Here is a 13,521-nt window from a genome sequence, read left to right as displayed (position 1 = left end):
ATGCACATTTAATGAGCTTAGGCTTTGTGAAAAGTCTGAGTGAGTACACCTTATATATTAAAAAGGTGAATGAAGATATACTTATGATATCTCTGTATGTTGATGACTTATTTGTTACAGGAAATTGTAAGGAGATGATTGACAAGTTTAAAGAAGAAATGGAAAATGTCTTCGAAATGATAGACCTTGGAAAGATGACATTTTTTCTTGGTATGCAAGTGCAACAAAAGAAAAATGAAATATTTGTGTGCCAAGAAAAGTATGCAAAGGAAGTGCTTATGAAGTTCAACATGGGAGAGTGTAAGTCAGCTGTAACTCCAATGAACCAAAAAGAAAAGTTCTGCAGAGAAGATGGTGCTGAAAAGGTTGATGAAAAGCTGTTTAGATCCTTAATTGGATGCTTAATGTATTTAACTGCCACCAGACCAGATATCATGCATTCAGTGAGTTTGTTATCAAGGTACATGCATTGTGCTAGTGAAATTCATTTTCAAGCAGCAAAAAGAATTCTTAGATATGTTAAAGGCACAATTGATTATGGTGTATGGTTCAAGAAAGTTGAAAGCTTAAGTTTTCATGGTTATTCAGATAGTGATTGGGCAGGATGTGTTGATGATATGAGAAGCACTTCTGGTTATTGTTTCTCACTTGGTTCTGGAGTTTTTTCATGGTGTTCCAAAAAGCAAGAAATTATAGCCCAATCAACAACAGAAGCAGAGTATGTTGCTGCTGCAGCTGCTGTAAATCAAACTGTCTGGATAAGGAAGATCATGGTTGATTTACACATAGAACAAGAAGACAGCACAAAGATTTTTGTGGATAATCAAGCTGCAATTTCAATTGCCAATAATCCAGTTTTTCATGGCAAAACAAAGCATTTCAAGATAAAACTTTTCTTTTTAAGAGAAGTTCAAAGAGAAGGACAAGTGAAACTAGTTTACTGCAAATCAGAAGATCAAGTGGCTGATATCCTAACCAAGGCACTTCCAAAATCTAGATTTGAGTTCTTGAGACAAAAGCTTGGAGTTTGCAGTTCCAAAGTCAAGGAGGAGTGTTGATTGATGACTATTGGAAATTAAAAAAAAAATTTAATTATATGTTATGCTATTTTTTAGGAAAATAAAAGTCATGTTGACTAGTAGGATTTATTTGCTATTTTCTAGGCACTAAGAGCACTAGTTTGTTAGTGGTTATAGTGGCCTACATTTACGTACATTTCCGTTCACTTATGTGCTTTATAAAAGCAATTGCACTCTTCAATAAAATACATGCAGTTTCATATTCCTCTGTTCCACACTCAATTTTCTCCATTCCACTCTCTCAACCTTTCCTTCAATAAAATAACCAACATGTGTCAAAAATTATTTTTACAAGAATTATGAATTTCAAATCTGCTAAGGAGATTTGGGATTATCTAAAAAAAAGAATATTGTGGCTGTGAAAGAACCAATGGCATGAAAGTGCTCAACTTAGGCAGAGAATTCAAGATGTAGAGAATGAAGGAGACAGAAACAATTAAAGCATATGTTGATCGATTGTTAAGCATAGCAAATAAAGTGGGACTTCTTAGGAAGGATGTCTCTAACGAAAGAAATAGTTCAAAAAATTCTAGTTACTGTACTTGAAAAATATGAATCAAAGATCTCAACATTGGAGGAGTCAAAAGATCTATCAACCATCACCTTGGGAGAACTGTAAATGCTTTACAAGTTCAGGAGCAAAGAAGAATGATGAGACAGAAGGAGGCTGTACAAGGTGTTTTTCATGCAAAAACACAAAATTCAAAAGGAGACAATGATAAGAAGAGCAACAAATGGAATAAAAAAAATCTAGAAGGCTCCAACAAGTAACAAGGTGGGATTTTTTTCCCCTTGTCCATATTGTAAGAAGACAAACCATCCTCAAAGAAAATGTTGGTGGAGGTTGGATATCAAGTGTAGAAAATGCGATAATTTGGGACATGTAGAGCGAATTTGCAAGTCAAAATTGGAATAGGCAAAGGTGACTGTGGAGGAACAAGAAGATGAACAACTTTTTCTTGCAACATGCTTTGTTACAAACAATAGTTCCAATGATACATGGTTGATAGACAGCGACTGCATAAACCACATGACTAACGACCAAAAGCTCTTCAAAGAATTGGACAAAACAATTGTTTCCAAAGTAAAAATTGAAAATGGTGATTTCATCTTAGTCATGGAAAAAAGGACTATTGCTATTAAAAGTTTGGTGGGTCTAAAACATATCTCGGATGCCTTGTATGTGATTAATATAGACCAAAATTTGCTTAGTGTTGCATACCTAGTAGAGAAGGGCTACAAAGTCGTATTTGAAGACAATTGGTGCTTGATCAAAGATGTAAAAGTCAAAGATGTGTTCAGGGTGAAAATGAGAGCTAAAAGTTATGCTCTAAATCTTATGGAGGAGGAGCAAATAGCTTTCTCAAGCACAACCACCAATGTTGACCTATGGCACAAAAGACTTGGACATTTCCACCATTCTGGAGTGTTATACATGCAAAAACATGCCTTGATGAAAGGTGCCTCGATGCTTGAAGACAAGTTGGTTGAGTATGTTGTTGTTGTTGTTATAGCTCAATCAATTATAGAAGCTGAGTATGTTGTTGTTGTTGTGATCAATCAAACTCTCTAGATCAGAAAAAGCATGACAGATTTGCATATGGAACAAGAAGAAAGTATGCAAATTTTTGTGGACAACCAAGCTGCAATTTCCATTGCCAATGATCTAATGTTTCATGGCAAAACAAAGCATTTCAAGATAAAGTTGTTTCTTTTAAGAGAAGCTCAAAAGAAGGAGAAGTAAAGCTATTGTACTACAAAACAGAGAATCAAAGTGTTGACATTTTGACCAAGGCACTTCCAAAAGCCAGATTTTAATACTTGAGAGAAAGACAATTGGAGTCTGCAATTCTAAAGTCAAGGAAGAGTATTGAAGATGTGACTTTTGGAAGCCTAACAAATTAAAATGGTAGAAGATTAGAATTTATGAAAAATAAAATTCATGTTAATTGATAGGATGACCCTTGTTTTCCTATTATTTAACTAGTGGTTCATTTATATCATTAGCAGTTAAGTTTTTCTTATGTTTAATAAATATGGTACTTCACAATTGAATAAAATATACCTTCTGCAAATACAATTTTCTCTTCATTTTCTTTACCCACTACACTTAATTTATATTTATTGTTATCCATAAAAACAACAAGAACTCTAGCTTATCATAACAAGAATGATTTTAACATGTTCACTTATGCTACAGGACATATTAAGGATGCATGTCAACTACAGTAATGCAAGTAATAAATGCTACAAAAATCTGAACAAAGTGGAAGCAGCAACATACAATACTCTTAACCGTTGTAACATAGAGAATTCTGATGGAAGGTAACCAGATAAGTTATTGTTGTCCACAAGCCTGAAAAGTCATTAAAAAAAACAGACAATGAAAACATGCATCCCAAGATGCAATGGAAGTTCTAAATCACAATCAAAATAAAAAAAAAAAATGGCTTCAATACTCACTGTACCTGTCTGAGGGCACACTCCTTTTCTTCTGGGTGAAAGGGGACCGAATAAGAGCTCCAACGATATCTCCAAGGGATGGGGGAGGTACCTGCAAAGGGTACTCCGACGCTCAAGTCAGTATATGCACGAATATCTAGGGTAAAAATGAACAGTGACATACCTCGTTATGTGTGACCTATTTATAGTGCCTGACGTGGGCCTGAGCATTGTGGGCCTTTTCAGGTGTTTACTAAATTAGGTAATACGATGTTAATTACTTACTTACTGTCTTAACCATGCGCTTACCTGCTAATCATAATTAATAGCCGTCCTTCACCTATCGGTACGGTATTTCGCCGATCCGATAGGTAAAGGGATGGGGCGCTATTATTAATTGGGTTGATCAACAGTTGTCTGACTATCTTGCCCTACGGGGGGACTCTTCGGCTCGGTCTTATGCCGAGCCGTTAGTAACATTCGTCTCGGACGTTGGCTGGACCGATGTTTCCGACATCATGGCGTAGGTGTCTGACAGAACGGCACGTGTTGGTCAACGTGACCGATAGGGACCTTCCGGTACACAAGCCCCCCAGCCTTGAGGAGGGAAACGACGCAAAGGGTTAATTGTTCCGATTGGGATACGATGAAAGATTTAGGAATGTGAGGGGTTATGATTAAAGTGTCTCTCTGATGCGTAGCTGGCAAGCATTAATTTCTCTGGTGCATAACTGACAGACATTAATTACGCGCGAGGGGTTACAACTGCTGATGGGATGTCAAGGGTTGCCATCATTATGCATGGAATGGCGCATGCTAGGGTTCGCATCAAGTGTGGAACGCCAAAGGTTGTGTCAGTTGGGCTTAGGTGGAGCATACGAGGGGTTGCGTATTGAGGATCGTTGGATTAAATTGATCCAACGGTTTCCCAAGGCTGCGACGTTTGAATGTGTAACATGCAGGGTCTATAAATAGGCATGAAGAGGGGGCTCCACATACGCGCACAATCATTATCTCCGGATCCGAATTAGTAAATCAGCATTCGAGTGTTCGTCGAAGGAAGATATGTGAAGTTTAGCATTCAGGTACGTAATGGCAAATTTAAATATTGTTCATATCGACTCCTCCGGTGACGAAGGGGAATCGAGACGAAGAGTATCTCCGGTCCGGGACGCTGCCTCAGCTTCGGCCTCTAATGGAGATCGCACCGAGTCCTTTTCTGGATCTGAGCAGGCCCAGAGCGGTAGTGGAAGTGGTTCCGCCTCGGCTATAGGTTCTGATGACGTCCAAGTGGGGGTGGGGGTTCATCAAGAAGCTTTCCTCCCGTATCGACTCCTGGATTTTCATGGGTACACGGGGAAGTTGATAGTGTGTACTCTCGGTATACGACCAAGAAATCACTTGTTAACTTCGTATCGGCAATGAAATTTTTAAACTTTCCCGAAGACGAGGAGCCGTCTGCTATCTTTTTCCAGCCATGCCGAGGTGATGGGGTTCCTAATCCGGATTTTGTTTATCTAGACCAGGGGTCGTCCAAATACCCGTTCTTTTATGTGTATGACTATATGTTTCGGGATTTGAAGATATCCCTCCCCTTTGATAATTATTTCTCGGGTATACTTCGTCTTCTGAACGTGGCGCCTTCTCAGGTCCATCCCAACACCTGGGCAGCAATGCAAGGATTTAGACGGTTGTGCTTAGCTCTTGGCCTCCAACCTACTCCACATTTATTTTTATATTACTACTCCTCTCGGCCGACGAAGAAGGCGAAGTGGTTGTCATTGATTCGACACAGTGATTGCTTGCTTCAGCCATTCACCACTTCTTACAAAAAATTTAAAGTGGGTTTTATAAAGGTGATGATTCGACCCGAGACGGGGAATAAATACTTTTTTGACGATGAGGGGAACTCGGTCTTTCCCCTGTATTGGACCCGAAGGCCGAGAAAGTACGATACCGTATCGAAATCCCGAATGTCGCCGGAGGAAAGGCAGAGCTTGGATATTTTGGAGAAATTGCCACGGCCATTACCGTGTCGTCCCCTGGTCCGATTATTCGAATCGGCCAACGTCACCGAGGAACTAATCGGTATAGTAACTCTTGTTTGTTTAAATTCCTGCGTTACCATTGATTTTGACTAATGATGTGCAGGTATTATGGCGAACTTTGACCATGACTTGAACATCCGCAATCTGATCGGGAGCCGAGTGGCAGGGGTCACAGGAAACAAGACCCCGACCGAGACGCGTGCAGGTGGGAATCAACCGGCTCCACGACAGGGCGGAGCGGGGCAACCCACCAATCCCAAGAAAGGGGGCAAGGGTTCCTCTCGGCAGCCCGAAAAAAGAAAACCTACTGAAGGGAGGGCTGTGGAGGAGAGCCGCCAAGCCAAGCAGCAGCGGCTAGCCAATCCCAATGCCCCGGAGGGCTTGGTTGGGCCAAACTTCTTGGCCAGTAATGTGAACGCGCAGGATTTCCTAAGCCAAGACTTGACTTCTGAGGCTGGGCAGGCAGTTTTGGGCCGGATGAGTTCGGCGCAGAAGTGGAACTTCTTCTGTGAGTTCCAAGTTCGGGCTGTGGCTTTGGCTCAAAGCATCATCATGGAACCGAATGGGGAGGCTGATGGGCTTCGCTGTCAACTAGCTGAGCAGGAGAAGTCGCTGCGAGAGACGCTGACGGCGTTGACCGATGCTCAGACGTCTAACGGCAAGTTCCAGGCCGAGGTTGACCGCCGAGGGCGTATGGTTGACGATCTCACCTTAAAGGTCCAGCGCTTGGAGACGTCTTTGAAGAATGAAACTGAGAAGGCTACCCTACTCGAAAAGGAACTGGCGGCCGAGAAAATATCTTTTGGTTCCTTCAGGGAAAAGGCTCGCGACAAGCTCCTGTCCCAGCATGAGGCTGGCTTTGCCCAAGCTGCTCGGCAAGCTAGCTACTTTGGTGACTTCCCCCCTGACTTTCAACTGGATATGACTAAGGACTTTTTTCAGGGGAAGTTGGTGGACTTAAGCTCGATTCCGCCGGACCAAGAGGCCGATGCTGAGGCGCCAGAGCGGCCCGCCAGGCCGAATGAGGAGGAAACGGCCTACGAGGAGCCTGCTGCCGAGGATGATGCGAACCAGGGAGAGCCTGAGGTCGTGTCTTGAAATTTTTATTTTGTAATGCTGGGCCGATAGCGCCCCCCCTTGCATGTACTTCCAGGCCGATTAGGGCCTTTTGAATGAAATTTAAATTCTCGCAATTTTTGGGTAATTCTAAGTTAAATCCGTAACCGAGAGACTTCTCGCGAAGGAAGACGTAATTATTTATTTAAGCCACGTCCTTGGCCGAGAGACTTCTCGGGAGGGAAGACTTGTAATTGTTTAAGCCACGTCCTTGGCCGAGAGACTTCTCGGGAGGGAAGACTTGTAATTAAATTTAAGCCACATCCTTGGCCGAGAGACTTCTCGGGAGGGAAGACTTGTAATTGTTTAAGCCACGTCCTTGGCCGAGAGACTTCTCGGGAGGGAAGACTTGTAATTAAATTTAAGCCACATCCTTGGCCGAGAGACTTCTCGGGAGGGAAGACTTGTAATTGTTTAAGCCACGTCCTTGGCCGAGAGACTTCTCGGGAGGGAAGACTTGTAATTGTTTAAGCCACGTCCTTGGCCGAGAGACTTCTCGGGAGGGAAGACTTGTAATTAAATTTAAGCCACATCCTTGGCCGAGAGACTGCTCGGGAGGGAAGACTTGAAGAAATAAGTGGAGATAATTAAGTGGGAGATGTATTTTCATTGATAAGAAGATGCCTCGTTAAAAACCTTGCTAATCAAAAACCTCTTTTCACATTTTTACAAGAGGGAAAAAGATCAGTCAAGGAAAAGAGTGCACCGCGATACAATTACATAGTTCAAGTATTACAAATTCAAATTTAACTGTAGTATGTCTTTAGGTGGGTAGAATTCCAGGTTCTTGGAATAACCTTGCCGGACAGCTCTTCTAGCTTGTATGCCCCATTGTGGAGTGCATGTCGTATCCGGAATGGTCCATCCCAATTGGCAGAGAGCTTTCCTTCAGAAGAGTTACGCCTGGCTGCCCCCGTTGCACGCCACACAAGGTCGCCCTCGTGAAAAGTTCTTGGCTTTAGATTGGAATTAAAGCGCCGAGTCATTCGCTGTTTGCATCCCTCGGCCACTACCTGTGCCTTGTCCCGCACTTCCTCGAGGACATCGAGTTCGGCTCGGAGTGCGTCGTCGTTAGATTCCTCCTGAAAGCTTTGTCGCCGGAAAGATGGTTCTCCAACCTCAACCGGGATCATCGCATCAGTGCCGTATATGAGGCGGAAGGGTGTTTCTCTATTAGTGGATTGTGGTGTACACCGGTACGCCCAGAGAACCTCTGGCAATTCATCGGCCCACACTCTTTTTGCCGAGCCGAGTCTTCTTTTTAATTCAGTCAGGATAACCTTGTTGGCTGCTTCGGCTTGGCCGTTTGACTGAGGGTGCTCCACCGATGTAAATCTGTGCCGAATGCCAAGGTTTTCGAGGAATGAGTTGAACTTTTTGTCTGTAAATTGTAAGCCGTTATCGGAGATGATGGCATATGGGATGCCAAAACGGGTGATGATGTTCTTCCATACAAACTTTTGGACGTTAGCAGCGGAGATGCAGGCAAGCGGCTCGGCCTCAATCCACTTTGTGAAGTAATCTACTGCCACGAGGAGGAACTTAACCTGTCCCTTTGCCACGGGGAACGGGCCAAGTACGTCAATGCCCCATAAGGCAAACGGCCATGGAGAGCTGATGCTGTGCAGCTCGGCGGCGGAGGCATGGATGAGGTTTCCATGTCGCTGACATTGTATGCAACGTTTGACGAACTCAGCGCAATCCCCCTTCAGAGTTGGCCAATAATAACCGGCTCGTGACACTTTTGCAGCTAGGGTACGGCCTCCGGAATGGGACCCACAGATACCTTCATGAACTTCCCGCATCACATAATCCGCCTGCGAGTTATCAATGCATTTGAGCAACGGAGTGGAGAATCCTCGCCTGTAGAGGTCGTTAGCCACTATGGAGTACCGAGCGGCCTGAGTGCAAAGCTTTTTTGCCTCCTTCGGATCGGTGGGCAACTCTTGTTGGAGGATGTAGTTCCGAATAGGAGTCATCCAGTTCGGTGTGTCAGTATCGGCCGCCATGCATTCAATCGCCACACTTGGGGCAGGGATTTCTAGGTGAATGGTTGTTCTCAGCTGTCCTGGTTTTCGACTACTAGAAAGCCGAGCCAACTGATCGGCTCGTTCGTTGGTGCTCCTAGGAACGTGTCGGATTTGTACGTCAGTGAACTCCTCTTTGAGCTTCTGGAAGAGGTGGTAATACTGCAACAAATTAGCATCCTTAATTTGAAAATTGTCGTTGACTTGTTCGGCCACGATCTTTGAATCGGTACAGCATACGACCTTTGTCTCACCCATCTCAGCTGCTAGTCTCATACCGGCCAGCAGTGCTTCGTACTCGGCTTGGTTATTAGATGCTCGAAAACCGAACCAGAGTGACTGTTCGACCGTGATGCCCGAAGGGCTGGCTAGAATTATTCCCGCCCTGCTTCCCTACGCACTGGATGAGCCGTCGACATGCATTGTCCACGGCTCGTCGTGAAAACTACCTGCTGGGGTAAGCTCATTGACGAAGTCGGCCAAATGCTATGATTTGATGGGTCCTCTCGGTTCGAACGATATGTCAAACTCTGAGAGTTCGACCGACCAGGCCATCATCCTGCCAGCGACTTCCGGTTTACGAAGAACTTTCGCAATCGTGCAGTCGGTTCGGACAACCACCCTGTGACTCTGGAAGTATTGCCTGAGCCTGCGAGCCGTGTAGACGAGCGCTAGAGCTACCTTTTCGATTAACTGGTAACGCTTCTCGGCTTCTTGCAGTGTTCGACTGGTGAAGTATATCGGCCTTTGATCCCTCTGTTCCTGTATTAAGACAGCGCTGACCGAATGCCCTGACACGGCAAGGTAAATGACCATGTCGGAGCCGGCAGTAGGTTTGGACAGTATGGGAGGTGAACTAAGACGATGCTTAAACTGTTGGAACGCTTCTTCACATTCATGAGTCCATGTAAACTGCTTTGCTTTCTTCAGCAGGGCGAGGATAGGTTGAGATATCTCGGCAAGCCGGGGAAGAAACCGTGAAAGCGAAGTCAGCCGCCCTGCCAACTTTTGTACATCTTTGAGAGTGGTGGGGCTCTTCATCTCCAGTATGGCTTGGCACTTGTCTGGGTTTGCCTCGATGCCCCGGCTAGACAACATGAATCCCAAGAATTTTCCACCCGATACGCCGAACACACATTTTTCGGGGTTCAGCCTCATTTGGTGTTGTCTGAGTGCTTGGAATACCTCGGCAAGGTGGCGTACATGGGCAGAAACTTCATCAGATTTGACGACCATGTCATCAACATAAACTTCGAGGCACTGACCAATCTGACTATGGAAAATTTTATTCATCAGGCGCTGGTATGTGGCACCGGCGTTCTTCAGACCGAACGGCATTACACGGTAGCAAAAGTTGGCTGTCTCGGTGATGAATGTTGTTTTGTCTTCATCGTGAGGGTGCATGCGAATTTGGTTATACCCCGAATACGCGTCTAAGAAGGATAGGAAACGGTGGCCAGACGCCCCATCTACGAGATGATCAATATTGGGCAACGGGTAGGCGTCTTTCGGGCAAGCTTTATTCAAGTTCGTGTAATCGGTACACATACGCCATTTCCCGTTCGGCTTTCGGACCATGACCACATTAGCCAGCCACGTCGTGTAGTGGATCTCCCGTATAAACTGTGCTTCTAATAATTTGGCTACCTCAGCATCGATTGCCGCCTTCTTCTCCTCTCCGGTCTTCCGACGCCGCTGGGCGATCGGCCTTGCCTCCCTACTAATTGAGAGCTTATGGCACAAAAACTCTGGATCGATACCCGGCATATCGGAGGGGTGTCATGCAAATAGATCTCGGTTATCAAGTATTACCTGTCCGATGGCTGCTTTCTCTTGTTCCGTCAGAACAGTTCCCAAATAAGTCAGTTGGGTATCAAGGGTTCCAACTTGGAGTGGTTGCCTTTCTTCAATAGGCTCGACCCTTTCGTCGTGCCCGATTCGGGGGTCGAGGTCTATGGGGGACTGTTGGGTTACCGAGTGGACTTTCTGTGGCTCTTTGATCGTTTCGTCTTGCACTTTCGGTAGCCGCAAGCTAGCAAAGTAGCATTCGCGTGCGGTTTTTTGATCGGCGTGCACCGTGATAACCCGTCCTGACTGTGCCGGAAACTTCATAGCTAAATGAGGAGTAGACACGATTGCTCCGAGCCGATTCAGGGATGGCCGACCGAGCAGAATGTTATAGGAGGTGCTCGCATGCACGACCACGTATTTAACCGAGATGTCTCGGTATTCCGCCCCTTCGAACCCAAATCGTGTTGATAACTTGATATATCCTTTTGTTTTGACTCGTTCACCAGAGAATCCCACCAAAGGTTCATCGTAAGGGACCAGTTCGGACTCTGGAATTCCCAACTGCTTGAACGTATTCCAATATAGTATGTCCGCTGAACTTCCTTGATCAACCAATGTCTTACGGACGATGCAATTGTGAATTTCAACGCTGATCACCATCGGATCGTCCTGATCTGGGTCGATTCCCTTGAAGTCGGCCTCGGTGAAGGTAATGGTTGGCAAACGGCAACGGTTTGTTTCCACGGCATGCACGTGTCGGACAGCTCGCAGGTGTCTTCGTTGTGCCGACGAAGATGAGCCCCCGCCAGCAAATCCGCCAGCAATGGTGTTAATAACTCGCCGTGGCTGTGTTGCTTGCTGTTCTTCATGCCTATCCCGTGACCGACTGCGCTCTCTATACGAGCGCGTTTCTGCTCTGCGGTGTTCGGAATGGTCACGTCTTTGTGATTGTTCGCCGTGTCGGGGCCGGTCGGGACGGTTCACAAAACCTTGCAACTGTCCTTGCTTGATCAAATCTTCAATTTTGTCTTTCAAGGCTGAACATTCATCAGTTGAATGCCCACGATTGCGGTGAAATCTGCAGGATTTGGTTGTGTCGGCTCGGGGAGGGGTCGATGCTCTCTTCGGGATAGTCAGCACTTCTGAAGCCAATGCTTGTTCTAGTACTGCTGACCGGCTGGTGTTCAGTGGTGTGTACTGTGTATACTTCGGACCACGGGGTGGCCGCTCGCGGGGTACGAGTTCTTTTGGACGACCGCGAAAGTTGTTTTCTATTGGCTTTTCTGTCTTGCTCACCACTTCTGCTCTGGCCTGGTTGCGAAACTTGGCTAGTTCTTCCATCTGCATATACTTGTCGGCCCTGCGCCGAAGGTCATCCATGTCTGCCGGTGGCTTTTTACAAATACTGTTGGCGAAGGGACCCGGCTTCAACGCGGTGGTTAGATGGTGTAAGGCGACGGCTGGGTTGAGGTCCCTGATCTCCAATGCCGCTTTATTGAATCGGCTCATGAACGCCCGGAGAGACTCCTTTTTCTCCTGGCGGATGCTAACTAGTGATAGAGAAGTCAACTGGTGTGGTCGGCTTGTAGCGAACTGGATGGTAAACTGAGAGGCTAAGGTGCCGAATGAGTCGATCGAATTGGCCAGGAGCCGAGTGAACCAACTCAACGCTCGCCCTTTTAGCGACATCGGGAAGATTCGGCACAGGGCGGCGTCGTCGGTGGTGCTTAATGTGACCTGAGTCAAGAACACGTCAACGTGTTCATCTGGATCGGTGGTTCCATCGTACTTGTCGAGAGACAAGGACTTCCAATTGTCAAGGAGGACGGACTGCATGATATTGGGTGTAAAGGGATGTCGGTGTGATCCTGCCGGCATGGGCTGTATCGGTCGACTGGCCGAGGCGTGGGCGGCAGGGGCAACAGAAGTATAAGGGACTGAGGTGTGCTGGCCATGCGAATGGAACGACCCTTGAGTGTGGGTTGTCTCGGAGGGCTTCCATGTAGGATCGTGGTACTGGTTCTTGAGGGCGGTATTTTCCGCCCGTAGCGCAGCCATTTCGGCCGCATCTCTCTCCCGCTGTTGCTTCATAGCGGCCATCTCCTCCTTCATCTGTCGCACCATACTGTTCAAGTTTGTCTCTTCCGTCGTCTCGGCCCCTGACTGATGCTCGTCCTCGGACTGGTGTTCTTCAACGTTATTCTTTCTCGTCTTCACCATTCTTTCGATAATAATCTCGGAATAGCTCTCGGTTCGGCCCCACGGTGGGCGCCAAAATGTACCTGTCTGAGGGCACACTCCTTTTCTTCTGGGTGAAAGGGGACCGAATAAGAGCTCCAACGATATCTCCAAGGGATGGGGGAGGTACCTGCAAAGGGTACTCCGACGCTCAAGTCAGTATATGCACGAATATCTAGGGTAAAAATGAACAGTGACATACCTCGTTATGTGTGACCTATTTATAGTGCCTGACGTGGGCCTGAGCATTGTGGGCCTTTTCAGGTGTTTACTAAATTAGGTAATACGATGTTAATTACTTACTTACTGTCTTAACCATGCGCTTACCTGCTAATCATAATTAATAGCCGTCCTTCACCTATCGGTACGGTATTTCGCCGATCCGATAGGTAAAGGGATGGGGCGCTATTATTAATTGGGTTGATCAACAGTTGTCTGACTATCTTGCCCTACGGGGGGACTCTTCGGCTCGGTCTTATGCCGAGCCGTTAGTAACATTCGTCTCGGACGTTGGCTGGACCGATGTTTCCGACATCATGGCGTAGGTGTCTGACAGAACGGCACGTGTTGGTCAACGTGACCGATAGGGACCTTCCGGTACACTCACAAATGCACAAGATTAGACAGCTTTGAAAGTTTGGATGGAAGTTGACCGTTTAACGTGTTGTTGTTCATGTGGCTGCTAAGATTCAAATGAATCAGATAAAAGTACACGTAAGAAATGTAGCTCCTAGCTGAGTTGATGGTGCATTTGGTTCATAGATCCACTCACAGATGTTT

This window comes from Cajanus cajan, chromosome 4, assembly GCF_000230855.2.
Source record: "Cajanus cajan strain Asha chromosome 4, NIPB_CcT2T_4, whole genome shotgun sequence".
Lineage (NCBI taxonomy): Eukaryota > Viridiplantae > Streptophyta > Magnoliopsida > Fabales > Fabaceae > Cajanus > Cajanus cajan.
The sequence above is the reverse complement of the archived record's forward strand: the minus strand, read 5'-3'. Positions refer to the sequence as shown.